Raw genomic sequence first — 11,188 nt, forward strand, 5'->3', positions numbered from 1 at the left:
AAGTAAAATGGTGCTCCTTACCTTCCGAGCCCTGTTGTGCGCCCAAACAGTGATTCCCCCCACATATGGGGTATCGGCATACTCAGGACAAATTGTACAACAACTTTTGGGGTTCAGTTTATCCTTTTACCCTTGGGAAAATAAAAAAATTATTGCTAAAAGTTCATTTTTGTGACTAAAAAGTTAAATGTTAATTTTTTCCTTCCATGTTGCTTCTGCTGCTGTGAAGCACCTGAAGGGTTAATAAACTTCTTGAATGTGGTTTTGAGCACCTTGAGGGATGTAGTTTTTAGAATAGTGTCACTTTTGGGTATTTTCAGCCATATAGACCCCTCAAAGTGACTTCAAATGTGAGGTGGTCCCTAAAAAAAATGGTTTTGTAAATTTTGTTGTAAAAATGAGAAATCGCTGGTCAAATTTTAACCCTTATAACTTCCTAGCAAAAAAAAATTTTGTTTGCAAAATTATGCTGATGTAAAGTAGACATGTGGGAAATGTTATTTATTAACTATTTTGTGTCACATAACTCTCTGGTTTCACAGAATAAAAATTCAAAATTTGAAAATTGCAAAATTTCAGTTTTTTCACAAATAAACGCAAAAATTATTGACCTAAATTTATCATTAACATGAAGCTAAAAATGTCACAAAAAACAATCTCAGAATCGCTAGGATCCGTTGAAGCGTTCTTGAGTTATTACCTCATAAAGGGACACTGGTCAGAATTGCAAAAAATGGCCAGGTCATTAAGGTCAAAATAGGCTGGGTCATGAAGGGGTTAAAGGGAACCTGTCACCCCCAAAATCAAAGGTGAGCTAAGCCCACCGGCATCAGGGGCTTATATACAGCTTTCTGGAATGCTGTAGATAATCCCCCGATGTACATGAAAGTTGAGAAAAAGAGGTTAGATTATACTCACTCAGGGGCGGTCCCGCTGCAGTCCGGTCCGATGGGCGTCACGGTCCAGTTCGGGGCCTCCCATCTTCTTACGATGACGTCCTCTTCTTGTCTTCACGCTGCGGCTCCGGCTCCGGCGTACTTTGCCTGCCCTGTTGAGGGCAGAGCAAAGTGCTGCAGTGCGCAGGCGCCGGGAAAGGTCAGAGAGGCCCAGCGCCTGCGCAGTGCAGTACTTTAGAGTATATATCTTTTTTGTTTTTGTTTGTGGTTTGAGTAATGAAAGAGATTATATTTTTTATATGGTATAGAAGGGTTTATTTAAAGAATATATCTCGGATTAACTTTCTTTGTTTTTTTGTATTTTTTTATTTCTTCGCTTAATTTTTCATTTTATGAAATTTTCTCAACACACTCTTCCTCTTCTACTGCAGTAGTCCAATGGTTAGTATAATTCTGCTCTTCCGAGCTTTATGAGGACTCTGGCAGATTGCAACTCTCCATTAGGATGTACACTCACAGGAATTGTAGGCATAATCTCTGCTTGGAGAAGTCACGTCATCCACCATGTATATAGCATTCGGAAAAACATGCAGGCCGTGAGCAGGATTCTTACTTTTAGAAGAAGAGGTGCTTCCATGGTTGAATTCTGTGAATGTGGATAATAGGAATGACTTATTAAAACAATCAAGTTATTATAGAAATAGTTAAGAAAAACAGATATTTCCTTTGCTCACTTGTTATTTCTTTTTATACTGTAATCTTAATCCGCCATATGTGATTCCTGAGATGTACTGGCATCTGACGATTGTATAAATATTGTGTACTGTATACTGTTACTATACAACTTTACCATAAAAAACATATACAGTGGGGCAAAAAAGTATTTAGTCAGTCAGCAATAGTGCAAGTTCCACCACTTAAAAAGATGAGAGGCGTCTGTAATTTACATCATAGGTAGACCTCAACTATGGGAGACAAACTGAGAAAAAAAAAATCCAGAAAATCACATTGTCTGTTTTTTTATCATTTTTTTTGCATTTTATGGTGGAAAATAAGTATTTGGTCAGAAACAAACAATCAAGATTTCTGGCTCTCACAGACCTGTAACTTCTTCTTTAAGAGTCTCCTCTTTCCTCCACTCATTACCTGTAGTAATGGCACCTGTTTAAACTTGTTATCAGTATAATAAGTGTTATGAAAGCAATCCAGTAACACAGTGTGCCAGTAATCAGAGCACATACAGTGATCTGACAAAAACCCAAAAACAATAGAACGAGCTCTGAGACGTGGAATCTCTGTAGACCGCAATACCTGAACCTAACCTATACACAACTAAAGGCAGCTGTGGATTGCGCCTGACACTACCTATGCAACTCGGCACAGCCTGAGGAACTGACTAGCCTGAAGATAGAAATACAAGCCTGACTTGCCTCAGAGAAATACCCCAAAGGAAAAGGCAGCCCCCCGCATATAATGACTGTTAGCAAGATGAAAAGACAAAACGTAGGGATGAAATAGATTCAGCAAAGTGAGGCCCGATATTCTAGATAGAACGAGGATAGCAAAGAGAACTTTGCAGTCTACAAAAAACCCTAAAGCAAAAAACCACGCAAAGGGGGCAAAAAGACCCACCGTGCCGAACCAACGGCACGGCGGTACACCCTTTGCGTCTCAGAGCTTCCAGCAAAAACGAATAGACAAGCAGGACAGAAAAAAACAGCAACAAAAGCAAAGAAGCACTTATCTAAGCAGAGCAGCAGGCCACAGGAAAGATCCAGAAGCTCAGATCCAACACTGGAACATTGACAAGGAGCAAGGAAGACAGAATCAGGTGGAGTTAAATAACAAGGCAGCCAACGAGCTCACCAGAACACCTGAGGGAGGAAGCCCAGAAGCTGCAGTACCACTTGTGACCACAGGAGTGAATTCAGCCACAGAATTCACAACAAAAAAGACACCTGTGCACACCCTCAAACAGTCTGACTCCAAACTCCACTATGGTGAAGACCAAAGAGCTGTCAAAGGACACCAGAAACAAAATTGTAGCCCTGCACCAGGCTGGGAAGACTGAATCTGCAATAGCCAACCAGCTTGGAGTGAAGAAATCAACAGTGGGAGCAATAATTAGAAAATGGAAGAGATACAAGACCACTGATAATCTCCCTCGATCTGGGGCTCCACGCAAAATCCCACCCCGTGGGGTCAGAATGATCACAAGAACGGTGAGCAAAAATCCCAGAACCACGCGGGGGGACCTAGTGAATGAACTGCAGAGAGCTGGGACCAATGTAACAAGGCCTACCATAAGTAACACACTACGCCACCATGGACTCAGATCCTGCAGTGCCAGACGTGTCCCACTGCTTAAGCCAGTACATGTCCGGGCCCGTCTGAAGTTTGCTAGAGAGCATTTGGATGGTCCAGAGGAGTTTTGGGAGAATGTCCTATGGTCTGATGAAACCAAACTGGAACTGTTTGGTAGAAACACAACTTGTCGTGTTTGGAGGAAAAAGAATACTGAGTTGCATCCATCAAACACCATACCTACTGTAAAGCATGGTGGTGGAAACATCATGCTTTGGGGCTGTTTCTCTGCAAAGGGGCCAGGACGACTGATCCGGGTACATGAAAGAATGAATGGGGCCATGTATCGTGAGATTTTGAGTGCAAACCTCCTTCCATCAGCAAGGGCATTGAAGATGAAACGTGGCTGGGTCTTTCAACATGACAATGATCCAAAGCATACTGCCAGGGCAATGAAGGAGTGGCTTCGTAAGAAGCATTTCAAGGTCCTGGAGTGGCCTAGCCAGTCTCCAGATCTCAACCCTATAGAAAACCTTTGGAGGGAGTTGAAAGTCCGTGTTGCCAAGCGAAAAGCCAAAAACATCACTGCTCTAGAGGAGATCTGCATGGAGGAATGGGCCAACATACCAACAACAGTGTGTGGCAACCTTGTGAAGACTTACAGAAAACGTTTGACCTCTGTCATTGCCAACAAAGGATATATTACAAAGTATTGAGATGAAATTTTGTTTCTGACCAAATACTTATTTTCCACCATAATATGCAAATAAAATGATAAAAAAAACAGACAATGTTATTTTCTGGATTTTTTTTTCTCAGTTTGTCTCCCATAGTTGAGGTCTACCTATGATGTAAATTACAGACGCCTCTCATCTTTTTAAGTGGTGGAACTTGCACTATTGCTGACTGACTAAATACTTTTTTGCCCCACTGTATACTTACATTTGGTAATGGAAGCAATAGATCACATCCATTTAATAGCATAGCTGGGATTCAGTATCTGCAGATGTTTTGGAACTATTCCAGATTCTGGTCTAATATCGATATCTGGACTGCAGTTCTATCTCAGCATCTGTGTGGTTACAGTATGATGACTATGAGATAGATGGTCCTCATTTTGGCTGGTGCACAGTATAAGCCGTCTGCCTCTACATTTTCGGCAATATGCTCTATCATCAATACTTGTGAAATCCCCCAATTTATGAATGTAGAAAGAATAGACATCAGTAGACAGAAAATGGGAGGAATATCATTTATTAGAGGAAGAACATGAATTTAGTGCAAATATTAGAACTTATTTTACAGTGATCTCTTGGTATTAGAATAAAAAGTTGTATTATTGTATTAGTTTTCATAATAGATCTTTATGGCCCGCAAGCACATTAGATAGCTGTCATCAGATAGCTTTCAGGCAGTGGCGTAGGAAGGGGGGTGCGGGGGGGGCGGTCCGCCCCGGGCGGCACAATGCGGGGGGCGGCCGGCGCTGCAGGAGAAGAAAAAAAAAAAGAAAAAAGACGCCCCTTTAAATCTTCGGGCGGCGCCGTCCGCCGCCACGACCAGGGCCAGCTCCCCCCACCACCGGACCCCGCCCCCCGCTCTATACTCACCTCTCCTGGTTCCTGCGGCTTCAGCGTCCTCTGACTCTGCGACGTCTCAGAGCAGAGGGCGCGATGACGTCACTACTGTGCGCGCCGCTCTGCCTCTCTGTCCTGAGCGTCGCAGAGCCGGAGAGACGCTGACTGCACCGGACCTGCGCTAGGAACGGGAGAGGTGAGGATTTTACTTTTTTTTTTTTTTCTTTATGTCTGACTGTCTGGGGCTGGGGCAATGCTGGACACACTGGGGCAATACTGGAGACCATGGGGCAGATTGCTGGACACACTGGGGCAATACATGAGACCATGGGGCAGATTGCTGGACACACTGGGGCAATACAGGAGACCATGGGGCAGATTGCTGGACACACTGGGGCAATACTGGAGACCATGGGGCAGATTGCTGGACACACTGGGGCAATACAGGAGACCATGTGGCAGAATGCTGGACACACTGGGGCAATACAGGAGACCATGGGGCAGATTGCTGGACACACTGGGGCAATACATGAGACCATGGGGCAGATTGCTGGACACACTGGGGCAATACAGGAGACCATGGGGCAGATTGCTGGACACACTGGGGCAATACATGAGACCATGGGGCAGATTGCTGGACACACTGGGGCAATACAGGAGACCATGTGGCAGATTGCTGGACACACTGGGGCAATACTGGAGACCATGGGGCAGATTGCTGGACACACTGGGGCAATACAGGAGACCATGTGGCAGAATGCTGGACACACTGGGGCAATACAGGAGACCATGGGGCAGATTGCTGGACACACTGGGGCAATACAGGAGACCATGGGGCAGATTGCTGGACACACTGGGGCAATACTGGAGACCATGGGGCAGAATGCTGGACACACTGGGGCAATACAGGAGACCATGTGGCAGAATGCTGGGCACACTGGGGCAATACAGGAGACCATGTGGCAGAATGCTGGACACACTGGGGCAATACAGGAGACCATGGGGCAGATTGCTGGACACACTGGGGCAATACAGGAGACCATGTGGCAGAATGCTGGACACACTGGGGCAATACAGGAGACCATGGGGCAGATTGCTGGACACACTGGGGCAATACTGGAGACCCTGGGGCAGATTTCTGGACACATTGAGGCAATGCTGGAGACCCTGGGGCAGACTTCTGGACACACTGGGGCAATGCTGGACACTGGGGAAGATTGCTGGACACACTGGGGGTAATATGCTGGACACACTGGGGCAATGCTGGACACTGGGGGTAATATGCTGGACACACTGGGGCAGACTGCTGGACACTGGGGCAGATTGCTGGACACACTGGGGGCAGTGCTGGACATACTGGGGCAGATTGCTGGACACACTGGGGGTAATATGCTGGACACACTGGGGCAGATTGCTGGACAACATGGGGGTAATATGCTGGACACACTGGGGCAGATTGCTGGACAACATGGGGGTAATATGCTGGACACACTGGGGGCAGGACTTGAGGCATGGGCAGAATGTAGATACGGGGCATGATTGGAGACACGAGGCAGGATTGGATCATGGGGCAGGACGGATACGATGGAGGCTGGTGGGGCAGGATGTGGAGATCATATGGGGTAGAATGGATACTCATGAGGGCAGGATGCGAGAACATATGGCTGGAGCCAGGAATGAGAAACGGGGCCAGGGTGGGGAATATTATTACCATAGGGGCTAATTAAGGGATATTATTACTGCAGTGATGTATTTATTTTATTTTTTGAGTATACTGTTTTAAATGGGGGGGCGGTCCTGTTACTGTGCAGAGTGACACTATATCACCTTTTTTTCTTCATGTGATGTAATGTAGAAGTTGTGAAAAATTAAGTAATGTGTTCTGCAAGCGGAGCTCGAGATAACTGTGTTATTTCCTGCAGAAACGAGTCCTGGCTGGAAGGAATGATGGCGGTCTGTGCTGGATGAAAGATGAAGGACTTCACCTAGAGACGTCACTGGTGAGTCAGTGTTACCTATACACTGACACTATACACTGTATACTATATAGAGGTCCTGTGTATAATGTCACCAGTGATCTCTGTATTACCTCAACACAGACACTGCATACTAAGTACAGATCTCCTGTGAATACTGGCACTTATGGTGATAGTATTGTGGTTTTTTTTTTATTACTGATCAGTATTGTAGTATTCAGTCACTATGTGGTGGTAATATGTGGTCTGGAAATGGTGTTGTGGTATTTGTCCCTTGTATGTAGTATTATTCGGTCACTATGTGGCCTGGTCATGGTGTGGTGGTATTAAGTCACAGGTGTGGCATGTGGGGGTGACACCATTAGGCCCAGTTTAAGTTCTACAAAACAGGAAAACCGTTTTTGGTAACCTTTGTGTGTATTGAGCCGGGGGGGGCGCCAAACTCGGGAACAGCCCCGGGCGGCAAAAGCTCTAGCTACGCCGGTAAACGATCCTTCGCCCGACATTTACGTCTCCAGATCCAACAAACACAGGAATGTTCGACTCTGTCCAGTCTTCCTGTGTTCCCTGCGAGTGAGCAGACTCCTCAGGCAGCGGCCTATCTCCCTAATAAACCAAAGGATTGGCCAATGAAATTCCCACAGCCGAATCCTTTTCTTCTGCAACATCATCCGTTAGCTTTGAGTCAGGAGGCCCCAAAAACATTTCATCCAATTTTGACAAGATCTGAACATTTGGTCAAACTGAATCTAATGTGTATGGGTCCATTAGTTTACAGATACTGCATGTGGTGGAAGTATAGTACAGACCAAAAGTTTGGACACACCTTCTCATTCAAAGATTTTTCTGTATTTTCATGACTATGAAAATTGTACATTCACACTGAAGGCATCAATACTATGAATTAACACATGTGGAATTATATACTTAACAAAAAAAGTGTGAAACAACTGAAAATATGTCTTATATTCTAGGTTCTTTAAAGTAGCCACATTTTGCTTTGATGACTGCTTTGCACCCTCTTGGCATTCTCTTGATGAGCTTCAAGAGGTAGTCACAGGGAATGGTTTTCACTTCACAGGTGTACCCTGTCAGGTTTAATAAGTGGGATTTCTTGCCTTATAAATGGGGTTGGGACCACCAGTTGTGTTGAGTAGAACTCTGGTGGATACACAACTGATAGTCCAAATGAATAGACTGTTAGAATTTGTGTTATGGCAAAAAAAAGCAGCAGAGTAAAAAAAAACGAGTGGCCATCATTACTTTAAGAAATGAAGGTCAGTCCGAAAAATTGGGAAAAGTTTGAAAGTGTCCCCAAGTGCAGTGGCAAAAACCATCAAGCGCTACAAAGAAACTGGCTCACGTGAGGACCGCCCCAGGAAAGTAAGACCAAGAGTCACCTCTGCTTCTGAGGATAAGTTTATCTGAGTCACCAGCCTCAGAAATCGCAGGTTAACAGCAGCTCAGATTAGAGACCAGGTCAATGCCACACAGAGTTCTTGCAGCAGACACATCTCTACAACAACTGTTAAAAGGAGACTTTGTACAGCAGACCTTCATGGTAAAATAGCTACGAGGAAACCACTGCTAAGGACAGGCAACAAGCAGAAGAGACTTGTTTGGGCTAAAGAACACAAGGAATGAACATTAGACCAGTGGAAATCTGTGCTTTGGTCTGATGAGTCCAAATTTGAGATCTTTGGTTCCAACCACCGTGTCTCTGTGCGACGCAGAAAAGGTGAACGGATGGACTCTACATGCCTGGTTGCCACTGTGAAACATGGAGGAGGAGGTGTGATGGTGTGGGGGTGCTTTCTGCTGACACTGTTGAGGATTTATTCAAAATTGAAGGCATACTGAACCAGCATGGCTACTACAGCATCTTGCAGCAGCATGCTATTCCATCCGGTTTGCGTTTAGTTGGACCATCATTTATTTTTCAACAGGACAATAACCCCAAACACACCTCCAGGCTGTGTAAGGGCTATTTGACCAAGAAGGAGAGTGATGGGGTGCTACGCCAGATGACCTGGCCTCCACAGTCAACAGACCTGAACCCAATCGAGATGGTTTGGGGTGAACTGGACTGCAGAATGAAGGCAAAAAGGCCAACAAGGGCTAAGCATCTCTTGGAACTCCTTCAAGATTGTTGGAAGACCATTTCCGGTGACTACCTCTTGAAGCCCATCAAGAGAATGCCAAGAGTGTGCAAAGCAGTCATCACAGTGAAAGGTGGCTACTTTGAAGAACCTAGAATATAAAACATATTTTCAGTTGTTTCACAATTTTTTGTTAAGTATATAATTCCACATGTGTTAATTCATAGTTTTGATGCCTTCAGTGTGAATTTACAATCTTCATAGTCATGAAAATACAGAAAATCTTTAAATGAGAAGGTGTGTCCAAAGTTTTGGTCTGTACTGTATATAAATGCAAAGGACAGGTAGGAGAAGGGGTTATTTTTTTTAAACAAAACTTTCTCAATATACACTTCCTCCTACACTGCAGTAAGCCAACGATTGGTATCTGTATTTGCTCTTTTGGTAGAGTCTACATTACACAACTCTATGTTCGGCTGTACATTATGCTATAGCATGGATTCTTCAACTTGTATTTCAGGGTTAGCAGTACAGACAGGTGGCGATGGTGCAGTGGATGGCATGTGAAAAAAAGGAGAGCATGGTATGGAAGACAGCAGATAGACAAGCAGAGCAGGAAGCAGCAGATAAAGCAGAGACAGGCGTGAGGATATACATGGTCAAAGTAGATGTATAGGCAAACTGGTCACTTGCTTGCATAGATGTGGATACTTACAGGAACAGCTAAGATGTATATGCTATCTGGTATTCTCCAGCAGGGATGCAGTAAACCGGGAAAACAGACATATACAGTACATGCAATCTGCTATCTTCCAGCAGGAAAATTTCTTGTAGGCTAACGGAGTAGAAGAAAGCAACGCCCATTGCAGAGCCACGACAGATGAGAGGCACATTCATAAGTGTTTTACAAATATTTTCTCCCTGGAGAAGTCACAATTTCCCCCATATTTATAGCCTTCAGAAACACAAATAGGGCTTGATCATGAAGTGCATCCGTGATGGTGTTCTGTGAATGTGGATAATTGAAATGGCTTGTTAGTACAGTAATAAATTAATTTCATATATTTAAAGATTAAATAACTTTATGGATATTATTACATTTTTGCACTTCCATGTGTAATAAATCATTACAGAATAAAATCTAAAAACAAATGTTTCCTTTTGCTCACTCCTTATTTTGTTTATAACTGGCCGTAATCTTAATCTGCCATCCAAGACATTGTTTCAGTAGGACATGTTTCCCGACATGTACTGGACACTGACTGTTGTATAAATGTTGTGTATATTGTTACTATACAATTTATAGAACATACTTTATATACTTACATTTGACAACGGAAGCAAGAAATCGCTTCTGCTTGGTAGTTCGGCCCGGATTACATTTCTGCAGGTTTTGTTGGATTTTTCCAGATTTAGGTGTAATATCTGGAGTACAGGTGTACCTGAAGTGTGGATGGAGTATGAATCTGGACTACAGGTCTACCTGAGGTGTGGATGGAGTTATGATCTCAAGGAGATGGGCAGTCCTCGGGATCTTAGGTGGTATTTTGAATGAGAAGACTGCCCCCACATTTACGGCAAAATGTCTTCTCTTCTCTGATTTTTGTGAAACGGCTGACTCTATGGAGACAGAAAAAACATGGATTATCAGACAAGTTAGGGCAGAAATATTAGTTATTAGAGGGAGGACATGGATTATTCATGGAAAATTAGATCTTAGTCTTCAGTGATCTTCTGATCTCATATTATTAGTTGAATGAATGTAGTTTCTTTATAATTATATAATAAAATATCTCCTTACCTGTATTCACACCCTGCACACACGTAGTTTTACATGTAATTGATGTCATACGTGCAGAGGCGTAGCTAGAGCTTTTGCCGCCCGGGGCTGTTCCCGAGTTTGGCGCCCCCCCCCCCCCCCCCTCATCCCCTCATCCCCCCCCCCTCCAGCTCAATACACACAAAGGTTACCAAAAATGGTTTTCCTGTTTTGTAGAACTTAAACTGGGCCTAATGGTGTCACCCCCACATGCCACACCTGTGACTTAATACCACCACACCATGACCAGGCCGCATAGTGACCGAATAATACTACATACAAGGGACAAATACCACCGCACCATTTCCAGACCACATATTACCACCACATAGTGACTGAATACTACAATACTGATCAGTAATTAAAAAAAAAACCACAATACTATCACCATAAGTGCCAGTATTCACAGGAGATCTGTACTTAGTATGCAGTGTCTGTGTAGAGGTAATACAGAGATCACTGGTGACATTATACACAGGACCTCTATATAGTATACAGTGTATAGTGTCAGTGTATAGGT

At 43.9% G+C, this 11,188-nt stretch overlaps 1 long non-coding RNA gene across 1 annotated transcript; it reads right to left on the reverse strand.

Annotated features, from left to right (window-relative positions):
- Positions 1-1,214: 1,214 nt before the first annotated feature.
- Positions 1,215-10,704, reverse strand: LOC138671998 (uncharacterized). Its single transcript, XR_011319525.1, has 4 exons — positions 10,651-10,704; positions 10,176-10,469; positions 9,565-9,855; positions 1,215-1,542 (listed from the first exon to the last, which is right to left on the reverse strand). It is a non-coding gene; the product is annotated as an uncharacterized lncRNA (long non-coding RNA).
- Between the last annotated feature and the right edge of the window lie 484 nt (positions 10,705-11,188).

Source organism: Ranitomeya imitator, chromosome 3 (assembly GCF_032444005.1).
Source record: "Ranitomeya imitator isolate aRanImi1 chromosome 3, aRanImi1.pri, whole genome shotgun sequence".
NCBI lineage: Eukaryota > Metazoa > Chordata > Amphibia > Anura > Dendrobatidae > Ranitomeya > Ranitomeya imitator.